The 14000-nt window shown below is 39.2% G+C and overlaps 1 protein-coding gene across 2 annotated transcripts in view; it reads left to right on the top strand.

The window, feature by feature from the left end:
* The window catches only part of RNF217 (ring finger protein 217), a 123407-nt gene that overhangs the window by 99928 nt on the left and 9479 nt on the right, over positions 1-14000 (top strand). The gene's annotated exons all lie outside the window — the stretch shown is intronic.

Below are 14000 nucleotides of genomic sequence, written 5' to 3'. Positions count from 1 at the left end.
CTCTGCATTCAAATGGGTATATCTTTCCTTTTCTCCTTTGCTTTTCGCTTCTCTTCTTTTCACAGCTATTTGTAAGGCCTCCTCAGACAGCCATTTTGCTTTTTTGCATTTCTTTTTCTTGGGGATGGTCTTGATCCCTGTCTCCTATACAGTGTCATGCACCTCCATCCATAGTTTATCAGGCACTCTATCAGATCTAGTCCCTTAAATCTATTTCTCATTTCTACTGTATAATCATAAGGGGTTTGATTTAGGTCATACCTGAATGGTCAGTGGTTTTCCCCACTTTCTTCAATTTAAGTCTGAATTTAGCAATAAGGAGTTCATAATCCAAGCTACAGTCTGCTCCCGGTCCTGATTTTGCTGACTGTATAGAGCTTCTTCATCTTTGGCTGCAAAGAATATAATCAGTCTGATTTCAGTGTTGGCCGTCTGGTGATGTCCACGTGTAGAGTCTTCTCTTTTTTGTTATTTCAGTGTCAACATATTTCCTATTTGTAGGAGGCAGGACATTCTCTCTCTCTTTTTTTTTTTTTTAAAGAAATGCCAAGACTTGAACAGGGAGTGCTGCGTTCTAATATGCCATCTTGTTTTATTCATAAAACGCCTTTGATATAGTGCTCTGTCTTTCTCTGTGGTGTTTGCACAGCAATAATAATAGCAATACTACCTACATGTACCGATATTAATTACATATTACTCTCCATTGCCGTTGTACAGTTTTATTAGTTATCTCATTAAATCCTCACATGTGATACTAAGATGCTAAGTTCCAGTGTGCCATCCAGATCTTAATTATTAAATGCTTTTTGATGAAGCTAAGCTGTTTCACAGGAGGAGAAGGGGGCGGCAGAGGATGAGATAGTTGGATGGCATCATTGACTCAGTGAACATGAGTTTGAGCAAACTCCAGGAGACAGTGAAGGACAGGGAAGCCTGACGTGCTGCAGTTCACGGAGTCACAAAGAATTGAATGCGACTTAGTGACGAACAACAGCAACAGCAATAATAAAATGATCGGTTCAATAGTGTGTGAGTTACATTTATTGTCTCATTTAAATCTCTAAGGAAAGTTGTAAGAAAGATACAGAAACAGCTTCAGAGAGGCTAAGTAACTGGGCCAAAAGGCAGGCAGGGAAAAGTGAATTATATTCATCCATAATTTATTATGAATTTGAAATTAAAGGAATTTACTTGTCAAGATATTTCCCTTCAGATATTTTATTCTCTTAAATCCTATAAAAGGCTGCTCTGGGGAAAAAATGTATTGATTCACGGAAATGATTAATTTCCTCCTGTTCATATCAAATTAGCACAAATCTCTGTCTGTGAGTTCTTCTATCTGAGCTACAGCCATGTAGCTTATGGTTGCTAAGGAAAGAATTTAGAATATTAATGTTGGATTTTCTAGATAATCTTGCAGTTCTCTGGCACTTCACCTGCCACTGCAAACGTATGTTCAGGGGCTGGTGACTGCTTTTAGATAGTACCTCTTATAGAGGATAAAATAGCTTTTCCTTGACCACTGATCACCCACTTTAACTCTCCAGATTGCCTGACATCACTAAGTTTGATGCAGTAGTTATCACTGCTTCTGTTTTCTTGAAGTGCCAAAATCTAAACGTTAGTTGTGAGGAGAGCCTGATTGTTTGGCGGTAGATATTTTCTAGGATATAAACTGTATTGCATCCATGACCCATTTTTTATGAGTAATAGCTTTGATGTCGATTAGCTGCCCAAGATTAAATGTATAATGTTAGTACATACAGCATTTCATTAAAAATCATGTCCTAATTTTAATATGTGATGGTTTAGTTGCTAAGTCGTATCTGACTCTTGCGACCCCATGGAGTATAGCCTGCCAGGCTCCTCTGTCCATGGGATTCTCCAGGCAAGAATACTGGAGTGGATTGCCATTTCCTTCTCCAGGGTATCTTCCTGACCCAGGATCAAACCCAGGTCTCCTGAACTGCAGGCAGGTTCTTTTCTGACTGAGGTACGAGGGAATCCCCATTTTTAAAAAATATAGAATACCAAATAAATACATATAAACAAAATAATATAGAATAACAAATATTATATATTCCCTTGTTGTTATTCTTATAGAATAGTAGAATAGAATAACGATAAGTGAATATTTCAACATGTAAATGTTCAGGTACCATGGCATAGAAGAAGCAATCAGATTTTTGAACCCATTTAAAATGGGCTCACAAATTTGGATTTAGGAAACCATGAAGGGAAGCTTAAATATTATCAATACCTATCCTTTAATTTGAAGACAAAATATTATATTTATATATGTGTGTGTATGCTTATAAATGTATGCATATATATATACGAATACATGTGATTATATTGCTAGAAAATTCAGGATACATTAAAACCACACATAAATCTTTGAAACATATATAAAATGGAGTTAGAGTCTAAATCAATCAATCTTTCTCAGTTTATTCTGTAGTTATATAGTAATTAGAAAATTATCTATTAAAAGCATGCAAACAATATTTTGTGTTTATATGTAAGATGAAGTTAGGTTCCGTGTTCATATATTTATAAATAGACTCTCTAATAGTCTAGTGTATTAGAAAATAATATGGATGGGACCTAATACTCTTCTGAGCAAAATGTCTGAAACATTGAAGAACAACCCAAACTGCCAGCATCAACCACCTTTGTGACTGCCAAACATCCCCTTACCAAAGAAATTCTGAAACATCTCCAAGGGGCTGAGAGTCCATGTGGAGAGCCTCTGACAGAGATGCGGGCTTCTGAGAGGATTTCTAGTGAGCTGTGTAGACACAGAAGAGTGGAGTAAAACTCTGCCCATTTTCTGTGTGGATACCAATGGGGCCAGTGTTTCTAAAGGATTTAAAGCTTTCTATGATGGTTCATTTCCTTTCCTTTTCATTTCATTTCCAGCTTTAAAAATTGTTTTTTATTTCTGCTGTAAACTCAACTTAGAATTCCAGACAGAGTACACGTTTTGCTGGTGGCAGCAGTCAGTAGGCGAATCGACAGTTTGGAGAGGTATGGGGAAAGATCTGCATCCCAGTGCATAAGCAGCATCTTCACTTGCTTGCCCTCATGGACTGCTCCAACATAGATCCCTCTGCTGTCCCCAAGGACCTTCTCGTAGTCTCTGCATCTCAGTGAATGGCGGCGCCAACCTTGTAGCTGCTCAAGTCAAGAATCTGACCTCATTCTCTCACACCCCACATATCATCAGTCATAATCTTCTGTAGATTGTACCATCAAAATATCTTCAGAATTTGACTATATCTCAGCACCCCCACTGTCACTAATCTGGATCAGGACATCAACATCTTTTTCTCTCCAAGACTTTTTCCACAACCTCCTGATGGTTTCTTACTCTTCACGGTATCTTGACCCAGCAGCCAGAAGGAGACTGTTTAAACATAAGGAAGATTACATACTCCCTGCTTGAAATCCTCCATGTCTCCCTTCTCACACAGAGCAAAAGCTAGTCCTTACAGTGATTATATGACGCATCACACTCTGCTCACACTTCCACCCCATTGTCCCTCTGACCTAATTTTCCACTCCCTTCGCCCTCTTCCAGCCACCCTGCCCTCCTTGCTATGCTTCAGAAGCACCAGGCGTGTTCTCTTCTCAGGGTCTCCATACCTGCTCTTCCTTTTGTCTGAAATATGCATTCCCCAGATACCTGCACACCCAGTTCTCTCCCTTCATGTCTTCGAACAAAATTCAGCTTCTCAGTAATCACTTTCTCCTACCTTATACCCTTTATAGGCTTTGTTTTTTTGTTTTTTGTTTTTTTCTCCATAGCACCATATTGCTAGCACTATTTAAAATAGTGGATACATTTTGCATCGTGAGAGCAGGGGTTTTGATCTGTTTTTTTCCTTGAGATACCTTGAACATTTAAAAGCAGTGCTGGGCACTGTTCAGGACTGAATGGACAGTTGATGAGTGAATTAATGTCATTTTACTTTACTCCTTATATGCACTTTTAGTGAGACTCCATCACAGGCTCTGTACAACATAGTCGTTTTTCTCATGAAACCCACGTAAGGGAACACAGAGGTTACGCGGGAAGATGACAAAACACTGTTGCGCTTCAGTAGGGCTTTGCATAGAGTATTATAGATGAGTTCATGGTAAAGGGGTTATCTCCATTCATCTTGGGGAACCAGGGAGAGCTATGTTATCGAGAATTCCTGGGTGGACTTTGATATAAGGAAAGGTATCCAGGGGTGAGAATATAACACTTAAAGGACAGGACACAGAGCCAGGAAATGAGTGTTGTGTAGTGGAGCCACAAGTATTTTGTGGTTCCTTTAGAGTAAGGTTCACAGAAGGAAGTGGTGAAAGGTGGGGTAACAGATAAAAACAGAAGCCTGGGCCTTGCATGCAATGTTAAGAAATGTGGATTTCATCCTCCAGACTGAAAGTTGTAAACAAGGGAATGGTGTGGTATCCAATTTATATCAATATTTTAGGTTGGTTGCTGTTGATCATATGAAGGTAGTTGTAGACATCTAGAAGGAAATGATGATTGTTTGAGCTAAGGTAATGGTCAAAGGCTGGAGAAGAGGAGAAGGGCTCGATTAATATCCTGGGGCTGAAACTGTCTGATCTTGATAGATAGCTGGAAGTGAGAAGAGGCTAATAACTAGATATTTAGCTTAAGTACCTAAATAGATGGTGATGATACCATAAAAAGTGACAGTGTTAGCTGCTCAGTCATGTCTGACTCAGCAACCCCATGGACTGTAGCCTACCAGGCTCCTCTGTCCATGGGATTTTCCAGGCAAGAATACTGGAGTGGTTTGCCATTCCCTTCTCCAGGGGATTTTCCTGACAAAGAGATTGAGCCCGGGTCTGCTGCATCACAGGCAAATTCTTTACCATCTGGATCATGGTACCCAGATATCATAAACTGAGATAAAGTAATGGAGATTAGAGTTATTTTTATTGTTGTTGGGCTAGGGAACCTTGCAGTGATTATGAGTTTGGTTTTGCTTATTTGACTTTGAGATGGCTGTAAGGCATACAGGTGTATTCAGATTCAGATCAGTCGCTCAGTCGTGTCCGACTCTTTGCGACCCCATGAATCGCAGTACGCCAGGCTTCCCTGTCCATCACCAACTCCCGGAGTTCACTCAGACTCACGTCCATCGAGTCAGTGATGCCATCCAGCCATCTCATCCTCTGTCGTCCCCTTCTCCTCTTGCCCCCAATCCCTCCCAGCATCAGAGTCTTTTTCCAGTGAGTCAACTCTTCGCATGAGATGGCCAAAGTACTGGATATGACCCCCAAATAGTTGCTATCTGACTCTGCAGCTCAGGAGTGAGGTCTACAGTGGTAATTTAAAAATGAAATCCAGTGGAGGGAAGTTGAAACCGTTTGAGTATGGAAGAGACTACGCAAAGAGTGTATGCAAAGTGGTGATTCATGGATGGAATTAAGAGAAAAGTGAATGAATAGGAACCTAAGAGAGAAAGGAGCATCTGGAGAAAAAAGGTGTCATTGAAGCAAAAGTATATCAAAGGTCAGAGAGAAGTAGTGACCAACTGATTAAATGACACTGAGAAATACAATAAAATAAGAATTAAAAATGTATTCGTTGGATTTGGCAATTAGAGGGCATGGATAATACTTGTTCTTTTAATAAATAATGCATATTGAGAACACGCTATGTGACAGGATCTGTGCAACTCCCTCTAATAAAATAACAAACAAGACGTATGTGATATGGGCCCTTTCAGATCTTATCAACTGGGAGAGTAGAGAGTTTGAGCAGAGAGATACATACAACTAAGAGGTTTAAAATAGAGACTGAGAAACACTGTGATAGGGCCAGTATAGGTCGCTTCTCATTTTATGGATGTTGTTGTTGTTCAGTCTCTCAATTGTGTCTAACTCTTTGCGACTCCATGGATTGCAGCACGCCAAGCTTCTCTGTCCTTCACTATCTTCCGAAGTTTGTTCAAATTCATGTCCATTGAGGTGGTGATATTATCCAGTCATCTCACTTCATGTATCATTTCATGGATACGGTGCCCTGAATATACTGTTCTGGGAATGGTCTCCCTACCTCTCAGTCTTCTTAACTGGTGAACTTAACTTGTTCTTCATTTCTCAAATCAACCGACACTTCCTTAGACAAGCCTCTTCTGACCCTTAGATCAGATCAAGCTCTTTCTGTTGAGTACTCTCTTCATGCCTTCTCCTTCTCCTTCATAGCATTTTATCATAGCTTATGAGTATCTGTTTAGTTGTACAATTTATCACGTCCATCAGTTGGACCGTAAAGAAGGCAGAGTGCCAAAGAATCAATGCCTTTGAACTAATACTGGAGAAGACCCCTGAGAGTCCCTTGGACAGCACGGAGATCAAACCAGTCAATCCTAAAGGAAATGCACCTTGAATATTCATTGGAAGGACTGATGCTGAAGCTGAGACTCCAATATTTTGGTCACCTGATGTGAACAGCTGACTCATTGAAAAAGTCCCTGATGCTGGGAAACATTGAGGGCAGAAGAAGAGGGCATCAGAGGATGAGATGGCTGCATGGCATCACCAGTGCAATGAACATGAACTTGGGCAAACTTTAGGAGATAAATAGTCAGGGACAGGAAGGCCTGGCATGCTGCAGTCCATGGGGTCAAAAGCTGGGCATGACTAGGTGACTGAACAACAGCAACAACATTAGACTACAAGCTCCTTAAGGGCAGAAGCCATGTTGGCTTTTATCAGTGAGCAAATAAATATTTATTGAATTAATGAATGAATAACTATTTCCTGGAGTTGATCTGGATGTTTCAGTAACATGGGATTGCAGTCAACTGAGGAAGAATTAAGAAGTGAGTAAGAAAAGCAGTGAGAATAGACTATACTTTTAAGAATCTTAGTGAAAATGGAAGAGTGAAGGTAATCATTGGCCAGAAGGTCATGTGGAATTAAAGGAAGGATTTATTAGGTTGGGGAGACTTGTGAACTATTAGCAGGCTAAGTGGTGCACAGCCACAGAAGGGAAGGGGTAAAGATGAATGAGAAGGAGGGGAAAACAGACATCTGGAAATTTCTGAGGACACGGGTTATGGAATCAAGAGAAGTATGGTCAAGAAGAAGGAAGAAACTTAGGGGCTAATTTGTAGTACAGCTCTACTCTGAGGAGTAAGAATTGGACAGTCTTCTCACTCTTCTTCAAAGAATGTGTCGTCATAAATCAATCATAAGACTGAATTACACGGAGGAGGGTTCAGGATGGGGAACACATGTATACCTGTGGTGGATTCATTTTGATATTTGGCAAAACTAATACAATTATGTAAAGTTTAAAAATAAAATAAAATTAAAAAAAAGACTGAATTACATATGAAATTCCCTATAAGAAAGAAAACCAGTACATTCAGTTCAGTTCAGTTTCTCAGTCATGTCCAACTCTTTGCTGCCCCATGGACTGCAGCACTCCAGGCCTCCCTGTCCATCGCCAACTCCCGGAGTTCACTCAAACTCATGTCCAGTGTAAGAGGGTTCCCTTTTCTCCACACCCTCTCCAACATATATTATTTGTAGACTTTTGGATCGCAGCCATTCTGACTGGTGTGAAATGGTACCTCATAGTGGTCTTGATTTACATTTCTCTGATAATGAGTGATGTTGAGCATCTTTTCATGTGTTTGTTAGCCATCTGTATGTCTTCTTTGGAGAAATGTCTATTTAGTTCTTTGGCCCATTTTTTGATTGGGTCATTTATTTTTCTGGAGTTGAGCAGTAGGAGTTGCTTGTATATTTTTGAGATTAGTTGTTTGTCCGTTGCTTCATTTGCTATTATTTTCTCCCATTGTGAAGGCTGTCTTTTCACCTTGCTGATAGTTTCCTTTGATGTGCAGAAGCTTTTAAGGTTAATTAGGTCCCATTTGTTTATTTTTGCTTTTATTTCCGATATTCTGGGAGGTGGGTCATAGAGGATCCTGTTGTGATGTATGTCAGAGAGTGTTTTGCCTATGTTCTCCTCTAGGAGTTTTATAGTTTCTGGTCTTATGTTTAGATCTTTAATCCATTTTGAGTTTATTTTTGTGTATGGTGTTAGAAAGTGTTCTAGTTTCATTCTTTTACAAGTGGTTGACCAGTTTTCCCAGCACCACTTGTTAAAGAGATTGTCTTTAATCCATTGTATATTCTTGCCTCCTTTGTCAAAGATAAGGTGTCCATATGTGCGTGGATTTATCTCTGGGCTTTCTATTTTGTTCCATTGATCTATATTTCTGTCTTTGTGCCAGTACCATACTGTCTTGATAACTGTGGCTTTGTAGTAGAGCCTGAAGTCAGGTAGGTTGATTCCTCCAGTTCCATTCTTCTTTCTCAAGCTCTAGTACAGCCATTATGGAGAACAGTGTGGAGATTCCTTAAAAAACTGGAAATAGAACTGCCTTATGATCCAGCAATCCCACTGCTGGGCATACACACTGAGGAAACCAGAAGGGAAAGAGACACGTGTACCCCAATGTTCATCGCAGCACTGTTTATAATAGCCAGGACATGGAAGCAACCTAGATGTCCATCAGCAGATGAATGGATAAGAAAGCAGTGGTACATATACACAATGGAGTATTACTCAGCCATTAAAAAGAATTCATTTGAATCAGTTCTAATGAGGTGGATGAAACTGGAGCCTATTATACAGAGTGAAGTAAGCCAGAAGGAAAAACACCAATACAGTATACTAACGCATATATATGGAATTTAGAAAGATGATAACAATAACCCTGTGTTCGAGACAGCAAAAGAGACACTGATGTATAGAACACTCTTATGGACTCTGTGGGAGAGAGAGAGGGTGGGAAGATTTGGGAGAATGGCATTGAAACATGTAAAATATCATGTATGAAATGAGATGCCAGTCCAGGTTCAATGCACGATACTGGATGCTTGGGGCTAGTGCACTGGGACGACCCAGAGGGATGGTATGGGGAGGGAGGAGGGAGGAGGGTTCAGGATGGGGAGCACATGTATACCTGTGATGGATTCATTTTGATATTTGGCAAAACTAATACAATTATGTAAAGTTTAAAAATAAAATAAAATTAAAAAAAAAAAAAAACTCATGTCCATTGAGTCAGTGATGCCATCCAGCCATCTCATCCTCTGTTGTCCCCTTCTCCTCCTGCCTTCAATCTTTCCCAGCATCAGGGTCTTTTCCAGTGAGTCAGCTCTTCGCATCAGGTGGCCAAAGTACATTACATTAGAGGACAATTGAAGTTAGAGTATGGCTTTAAAAAAACTAACATGGCAGGAGACACCAAATGATTTTGAAATCAACATCTTATTTATTTTTTACAGAATAGTTTACCAAATAGAGGCAACCACAGTTGACACTACAGGATTCCTGCTGCTTAGCTACCCTTTCCCTGTCTTTCTATTCCAGTTTTTCATAGTTACATTTTAGTTCTTTTGATTATCTCTCACCTTTAAATACTGTATAGAGACTTCTGTCCCGTGTCTAACAGTTTTAGGTATATATGAGGATCTAGTCGTCCTGCAATTCTTGCTGCTTCTGTTTCCCATTTTCTGTAAGCTGTAACTTTGTTTTTATATCGTCAAATTTAATAACCTCCACACTCTATTCTAATGTTTACTACTTTTTTCCCTAAAGAACGATTCTAATATTTGAAAACCAGTTGAGTGTTTACGTATCAAGAACATATAATTACGGAACAAGGATTACAGTTCCCTGTCTATGGAATCCCAACTTCTAGGAAACATGCCCCTTGCATCTTTGTGCACTCTGTGAACTCACTTGTGCTCTAGTGTGTTATGCCTCATATTTGAACCTTCTATGCCCTTTGTTTTGTTTTGCTTTTCCTGAAAGTCCTTTCTGTTTTTCTTCCTTCCTTATTGGGAATAGAAGTATCTACTTTATTTATCATGTTATTTAATATTTAGTTCCTCATAAATTTTTATTGCTTGTTGTATATTCCATTGTTATTTTTTGAAGACATTCTTGAAACCAGCTGACTTCCTGTTCTAAATTGGACTGATTGCTTTGGAACCCATTGGCTGAGATTTCTTACACCTTTTTTGTATGTGGTAACATTGTCCTTCTTGACTTAAACATTCACTTAATGAAGTGCTTCCTTAAGTCATGGCCCCAGAAAAGGCACAGAAGAGTCTTAGCATGTCTAGAATTGTTTCATTTTTGCCCTTATTATTGTTTATTTCACAATTGGGCAAGTAATTCTAGCTACATGCTTTTAATCAGGTCTTTGAAGGCTTTGCATATATGTTTGGTTTTAAAAAATCCCTGTGTTGGGGCGTCCTTGGTGGCTCAATGTTAGAGAATCTGCCTGCCAATTCAGGAGACATGGGTTCCAGCCCTGATCCAAGAAGATCCCACATGCCACGTAACAGCTAAGCCCACGTGCCACAACTGTTGATCCTGTGCTCTAGAGCCCGGGAGCTGCAATTACTGAGCCCACGTGCTGGAACTACGGAAGCCTGTGCTCTGGAGCCCGTGCCCTTCTCTCCAACAAGAGACGCTGCTGCAATGAGAAGCCTGAACACTGTACCTAGAGAGTAGCCCCCACACACCACAACAAAAAAAAACCCGCACAGCAGTGAAGACCCAGCACAGCCAAAAATAACATTATTTTTTTAAAAAAATCCCTGTGTTGTGGAGAATTAGTATAGTGAGATAAGTTAGGAACTAAGAGTTAGTCATCGGATCTCCAAAACCTTCTCTCATAATTATTGTTTCTAATTCATCCCTCCCAATATCAAAGCCACAGAGGCAAATGCATATATTAAAATCATTTTATACATAGACTAAATCTCACTGGGAACAGTAATAGATAACAGTTAATTTAGTTATCATTTCCCACTTAAAGGATAAAATAAATCTTCAGTTCTTGGTGAAAGTGGAGATAAATACTTGTAGGCAGATATGTACTGGTTTAGTTATAAAATAGGTTGGATATTTAGCAGTACATATATTATTATTTTTCCACCTTAGAATTAATAAACAGCTGAATTCTAGTTCAATAGAACTAGAATTTAAGATAGTTTGTGGGCATTTTATTAAACTAAATGTAAATAGCTTGAAGAAGGGAGTAGATACATTGATTAATGTCTTATTGCAGGTGTTTGTATGTCCTGTAAAGAATGTCATAGGCTCAGAGGTGGTCCATGTTGTCATTTTGGTCTACTGCTACTGTGTGGACTTAATATCAAACTCATATTAAAGAAATATCTGGCATATCCTGAATATTTTATCTTATGACTTGTAAATATAGAGATATATAAGCAACATGTAGTGTTTAAATATTCAGCTCCTTATGTATCAGCCATCTTTATTTGATATAGATGGAGAGAAGAAACCCTGTCTGTGGTAGCAAATCAAATGATGTTTGTGGCTTATGGGCAGTCAGTTTAATCTAGTGGATTAGAAATATCTCATCTGTCTTAACTCTGTCTGCATCTCTTAATTAAATACAAAGTTTTGATGCTGAATTACACTTGGGCAATTTGTTTTTTAGCAGAGATACATTGATGAATGTTTTGAAGCTATAATAAAAATGTTCTTAAAGCTTCACTGAGAAATAAAATGGACTTTACATAAATGTAATTTAAACCAACTTTTAAAAGCTTTGATGTTTTGAAAAGAGTGACCTTTAAAGATATATTCAGGGAATTCATTTAGCAGATTAAATTTATCATCCTCTGGGTGTTAGAAGTTCAAAATTATAACTTGCTTATTAGCAAATGTGAAAAGTCCTGTCTCTTGTTACAAGTTAACTTGCATTATGTCAGTGCATTTCTCTTTTAGCCTGAAGTTATAAAATATTCATATATAATCAAGATATATTTGCAGTAGTATTAGAGGATTCACTCTGTGCCTGACATAAGTTCTGAAACCATTTTTCATGATTAAGTCATTGCTGTTATGTGTGTAAAATATTCAAATTACTCTATAGAACCATATAACCCTGCAACATATAGGGTTCCCATAGAGTATTATCAGAGCTTAGAATTTTATCACTTCCTGTATAGACATATTATTGGACTAACTGTACTTTAGTAGCCTGCTGTGTTTTGAGTGTTGTTTTTGAAATAAGGAAAGACTTAAAATAGGCTAGAAATTACAGTCTTTGGTATTTAAATGAATAATGAATATACCACATAAAGATTTTAGAACACAATAAAAAGTATTACAAACAGATGTAAAAGAGCAGTGAAAATTGAATATGAAATTTTGAGGCAAATGAACTGTCAGCGACAAGTTTAATTTATTACAACAAGTTTCCTGTCAGAAAAAGTTCGAATATTATTTTAAAGGAAGAATGTGGATTAGTCCGGAGAGCAACTAAGCCAAGCAGAAAGACTCAGACATGCCTCATGCAGGAGGCAGACATGATGACACTGTCAGCAAAGAATATGACTGACCCTCTGGTTTTACCTTTAAGTTTATGATAAGAGGGTGCTTACCTTCCTGGGTAGCTTAAATGGTAAAGACCGTGCCTGCAATGTGAGAGACCTGGGTTCAATCCCTGGGTTGCAAAGAATCCCCTGGAGAACGCATGGCAACCTACTCTAGTATTCTTGCCTGGAGAAGTCCATGGACAGAGGAGCCTGACGGGCTATAGTCCATGGGGTCACAAAGAGTTGAACACAACTGAGCAACGAACACTTTCACTTTCATCTTAGCATAATAACAAAATAGACATGAATCAAATCATTTCTCCATTCATTCAAGCAGAGTACTTTTCTGAGCTCTGGTTATGAATAAACATGCCAGTCTTATGGTTGGTCATGAGGGTAAAGATGCTATGTATGTACAAAGTTTGGTATATAATAGGCTCTAAGCAAATATTAGCCTTTCTCCCTTTATAGGTCCCATACAACACTATGGTATGTGGCTAGGAAATCTGTTAAGATTTATTATCTCCATATCAAGATCAAATACAATATACAGTCCAAAGGTTGAGGATGTGAAGAAGTAACCTTTATTTTGGATACTTAGCAGTTGTCTCTGATGCTTAACAGTTCTCCTAGTGCTCAGGTGGTTTAAAGGGTGAGAAATAATTCAGGGGTTAAGTAGGGCCTTGCCCTACATCGTTCCTAAATGCCATCTGCTCTGCTAAGTGGATGCAGTCACAGCAGTTGTTCGTCAGGCTTATTCATAGAAACAGGCCCTACAGGGCCATCAGGGGAGAGGTTACCAGGAAGCTGCAGAGCTTAAGCTGCAGAGATCCTCACCTGCATGGGACCCTTTGTAGGCATCCAATTTGTAATTTGCATGCTTCTCCTTTAAGTGTGTGTGTGCTGAGTCATCTACAACTCTTTGCAACTTCATGGACTGTAGCCCACCAGTCTCCTCTGTCCATGGCATTTTCCAGGCAAGAATACTGGAGTGGGTTGCCATTTTCTTCTCCTAGAGATCCTCCTGACCCAGGGATCAAACCTGCACCTCCTGCATTGACAGGCGAACTCTTTACCACTGCACCCTCTGAGCCCCTCTAATTAGATAACCAGGCTCCACAAAACCTGGGTCCACTCTCAAGGGACTGTCAGGTAAAAGGGGAAAAAAATCAATACAATTGAAAAAGATGAGGTGGCCAATAGCAGGAAAAGCAAGTTTGGCTTCTATTGACCAAGTAATGATTGGTAGTTACCTTTGACCACTGATGCCCATATGCCCTTGACCATAGCAAGTCCTTGCCTGTCCAGGAAGGTACTCTGTAGTCTAGCATCAGTCTAAGAATCATCCATGTGAAGAAGTGATAAAGGAGATCACCTGGCAATCAGGGAATGCCAGTTACACTGCCCAGGTGTTTGGTTCCTCACATTTTTAGGTGAGTGAAGGGGGAGGGATAAATGGAACCAGTATTGTACTGATCTGACTCAGTATGTGCCTCCAAAATGGGTTAGTCCCTGTATGTATATTATCACATTTTTATTCTCATGAGTAATATAAGTAAGTAGTATCATCTAAATTGTAGCCTGGGAGA

This window comes from Bos indicus x Bos taurus, chromosome 9 (genome assembly GCF_003369695.1).
Source record: "Bos indicus x Bos taurus breed Angus x Brahman F1 hybrid chromosome 9, Bos_hybrid_MaternalHap_v2.0, whole genome shotgun sequence".
In the NCBI taxonomy this organism is placed as follows: Eukaryota; Metazoa; Chordata; class Mammalia; order Artiodactyla; family Bovidae; genus Bos; species Bos indicus x Bos taurus.
The sequence above is the reverse complement of the archived record's forward strand: the minus strand, read 5'-3'. Positions and strand labels throughout refer to the sequence as shown.